Consider the following 4635-nt stretch of genomic DNA (forward strand, 5'->3'; position numbering starts at 1 on the left):
TTTTTTTTTTTTTTTTTTTTTTTTTTTTTTTTTTGCAGTACACAGGCCTCTCACTGTTGTGGCCTCTCCCGTTGTGGAGCACAGGCTCCGGACGCACAGGCCCAGCGGCCATGGCTCACGGGCCTAGCCGCTCCGCGGCATGTGGGATCTTCCCAGACCAGGGCACGAACCCGTGTCCCCTGCATCGGCAGGTGGACTCTCAACCACTGCGCCACCAGGGAAGCCCTCTGTGATTTCTTTTCTTCCACTAACTTTGGGTTTTGTTTGTTGTTCTTTCCCTATTTGCCTTAGGTATAAGGTTAGGTTGTTTATTTGAGATTTTTTTTGTTTCCTGAGGTGAGATTGTATTGCTATAAACCTTCCTCTTAGAACTGCTTTTGCTGCGTCTCATAGGTTTTGGATCATCATCCTGTCATTTTCATTTGTCTCTAGGTATTTTTTGATTTCTCCTTTGATTTCTTCATTGATCCATTGGTTGTTTAGTACCATACTGTTTAGCCTCCACATTTTTGTGTTTTTTTTAGTTTTTTTCTTGTAGTTGATTTCTAATCTCACAGGGTTGTGGTCAGAAAAGATCCTTGATATGATTTCAGTTTTCTTAAATTTACCGAGGATCGCTTTGTGGCCCAGCATGTGATCAGTCCTGGAGAATGTTCCATGTGCACTTGACAAGAATGTGTATTCTGCTGGTTTTGGATGGAATGCTCTATAAATATCAATTAAGTCCAACAGGTCTAATGTGTCATTTAAGATCTGTGTTTCCTCTTGATTTTGTGTCTGGATGATCTGTCCATTGATGAAAGTGGGGTGTTAAAGTCCCCCACTTTTATTGTGTTATGTTGATTTCTCCTTTTAAGGTTGTTAGTATTTGCCTTATATATTAAGGTGCTCCTATGTTGGATGCATATATATTAACAATTGTTATATCTTCTTCCTGGATTGATCCCTTGATCATTATGTAGTGTCTTTCTTTGTCTCTTGTAATAGTCTTTATTTTAAAGTCTGTTTTGTCTTATATGAGTGTTGCCACTCCAGCTTTGTTTTGATTTCCATTTGCATGGAATACCTTTTTCCATCCCATCAGTTTCAGTCTGTATGTGTCCCTAGATCTGTAGTGCGTCTCTTGTGGACAGCATATATATGGGTCTTGATTTTGTATCCATTTGACCAGTCTGTTTGTTTTGGTTGGAGCATATAATAGATTTATGTTTATGGTAATTATCAATATGTGTGTTCTTACTGCCATTTCATTAATTATTTGGGATTTGTTTCTGTAGGTCTTTATTTAAGAAATAAAGGTAAAAAGTAAGATTAGTATTGCTATACATTTGACACTACCATTAAAAGAAACACATCTGATGTGTGCCTAATGTTAGAGAGGAACTACTCATGGTTTTTGTGCTTATTAATGCATTCAGGCAACTGATAATTTAGATAAAACCCAAGGTACCAAATTTGGAAAAAGCACTGCATGGTAAGATACAGTGTTTGGTAGGCTATAGTGTCAGTGGTGCTTTTTATTTTTTATTTTTTTTAATTTTTAAATTTTTTTGGCCACGCATGTGGCATGTGGGATCTTTAGTTCCCTGACCAGGGATCGAACCCGTGTCCCCTGCATTGGAAGTGTGGAGTCTTAACCACTGGACTGCCAGGGAAGTCCCGTGAGATGCTTTTTAAATTGTTATTTTTAATTAGCTTTTTTGTGTCTGGAATGTTTTACTTTTCCCCTTTTTTCTTTATTGAGGAATAACTGACCAATATAATTGTATATATTTAAAATGTATAATGTGATGATTTGATAGACATTGTTGAATGAGGTGATGGATGCATTAATTATCTAGCTTTGCTTTTGATCTACAAAAGATATACCTGACATTAGTATATCTTATTGTAAGTGAAAACAAATGAAACATTGAGACATGCTTAAAAGTTAAAATTCTTTGTAAAACAGTGAAACAAGATTTAAAAAAAATAAATTGCAATAAAAGTTATATACATATTCAGTAACAACATAAAATCTGCTAAGCTGTAAGTATTTTAGATCAATCACATGGAAGATAATTGGTAGCAGTGGAAATCAGAGAATTGATAGACAAATCAAATAAAAATTAAAGGAATCATGATTATAATATGGGTGACTTCCAATACAGTATTTAAGTTAGAGACTTGAGATATCACATAGAAAATGTTTCTACAGTTTTAAATAGGTCACTCAAATATTTAGGTGAAACTGGGACTTATTCTTTTCCAAAAATGTAAACAAATGCAACTCTAATTGTACTTTATTGTTTCTGAGATAAATTTCTCTCTCTCTGTTCTTCATATTATCCTTAGGCCTTAACCTCCCGATCCCTCATTTATCTTCAGTCTTCACTAAGCATTTGTTAAACTCTGTACTGTGATCTTGATTTTTTTAATATTTTATTTATTTTTATTTTCTTTTTAGTTACATTGAGAAGTAATTGATGTACATCACTGTATAAGTTTAAGGTATGCAGCATGATGGTTTGATTTACATATATTGTAAAATGATTATCACAATAGGTTTAGTTAACACTCATCATCTTGTATAGATACAATAAAAAGAAAAAAAAAGTCTCCTTTTGATGCGAACTCTTGGGATCTACTCTCTTAACAACTATCCTGTATATCATACAGCAGTATTAACTATAGTCATCATGTTCTGCATTACATCCTTAGTACTTCTTTATCTTATAACTGGAAGTTTGTACTTTTTGACTACCTTCCCCCAATTCCCCCTCCTCCAACCCCCCACTTCTGATAACCACAAATCTCATCTCTTTTCCTATGAGAAACAGTAGAATGGTGGGTGGTGGTTTCCAGGGGCTGAGGGTTGGGGGAACTTGGGAAATGTTGATCAAATGGTACAAACCTGAAACTAGAATATGAATAAGTTCTAAGTATCTAATGTACAGCATGGTGACTATAGTTAATAATAGTGTATAATTGAAATTTGCTAAAAGAGTAGATCCTAAGTGTTCTAATCACACACACAAAAATGGGAAATATGAGGTAATGTATGTGTTAATTTACGTGATTCTAGTAAATATTTCACAAGGTCTATGTATGTCAAATCTTGTTATACACTTTAAATATATACCTTTTTTGTTAATTATGCCTTGGTAAAGCTGGTAAAAATTATTCTGTAGTGCAGATCATTTATTCTGGGGATTTTGTTGGGTTGGCTGGTTGGTTATGTCATAATTTTTATTTCTCTTTTTCCCCTCTTTTTCAAATTATGCTCCTGAATTTCCAATTTTTTTAATTTTTGCATATATATTTCATTTCACCTTATCCACAGGTAAGGTAGTGGGAAGTTCCATGAATACCATCTATTTGCTCTAGTTTAATGTGTATGAATGATCTTTGATTCTTTCCCAATATATCTGAGACCTGCTTATCTCAGAGTTTCTATATGAGAGCTATATACTAAGTATAATGTTCACATTTTTTTTTCTAATCCAGTTACCTTTCAGATACGGTGGTGGCCAGAGAAAGAGGGACAGAAGCTTCCAGGAATTGGTATAGGTCTTGAGTGTATCATAATTTTCTAGATGACCTTAGCAAGTAGTGGTGGTGTTGGGAGTTGTGAGGAGGTTAATATTTCAATGCATAAAATTTCTGAAGAAATATAATATATGGGGGTATATTATTTTTGTTATAGGTCCAAGGAAGGTAGACTTGATGTTCTAGGACTTTTATAGACATTATTTTTTTCCTTAACTTTCTTTAACTCTAAAGAGAGTAAGTTAGTTTGTAAAATGTCTTAGTCTTCTTTTAATTAGCTCAGCCGATCGTTAGCTCTAAGAATTGTGTGAGGGTATTCCTCACATGCTGTAAATTGTTCCTTCAAATCCAGGTGGAGCCTTGGTAACTTGGCTTTAGATAGAGACAGTTACCCTAAGTTCTCATGCCCCATGCTTCATCGGCTTCTTTCCTGAAATTATATTAACTCTCTTCTCAACCAGTGGAGGTAAACATAGGTGAAATCTGTCAGGAAAATTCTCTGAAATTTGAAAATGGGGAAAAGATATTACTGGGCTTGCCCTTCTGTCGTCTAGGCTATTTTATAGTTTTGTAGAGCAGAGGTTAACTGGTAGAGATGAAAGTCATTTCCGTCTGTTGGAATAGATAATCCCTAATGGTTTATGGCCATGTTAGACATTAACAAGCTTCGTATCTTACCCAAGAATCTAATTCTATCATTTCTTTGGTAAACTGCCTATCTATCTAACTTTTCAAATGATCTTTGGGCTATTTGCCTTAGATTAATGATTTTATCTTTTTGAAAATTATACCTGAACCATGTTGGAGGTTTCACTGAGATGCCCCAGTGGACTGACCTGATGGAGACAAGTAAACTAAACCATGTGGGCTGGTTAGTTCCAGGCCTGTCTTCTCCTGACTCCTGGATTGGATTCCAAATAACAATAGTACTTCCACTTTGCTGACTCTTGATTTTTCTAAGTTGCTTTTTTTTCCTTTCTGTTGATTTTGTGTTTTTATATTTGTTTCTGTTTTGCACTCAACTGATAAGTTATTTTCTCTTGGTGACAGCAGTGATTGGAAATTTGGTCTTATGGTCTGATCATTTGGTGATATAGGTTAGATCAA

Source organism: Aethalodelphis obliquidens, unplaced genomic scaffold (assembly GCF_003676395.1).
Source record: "Aethalodelphis obliquidens isolate GAN/ISIS:26980383/991018 unplaced genomic scaffold, ASM367639v1 scaffold101, whole genome shotgun sequence".
In the NCBI taxonomy this organism is placed as follows: Eukaryota; Metazoa; Chordata; class Mammalia; order Artiodactyla; family Delphinidae; genus Aethalodelphis; species Aethalodelphis obliquidens.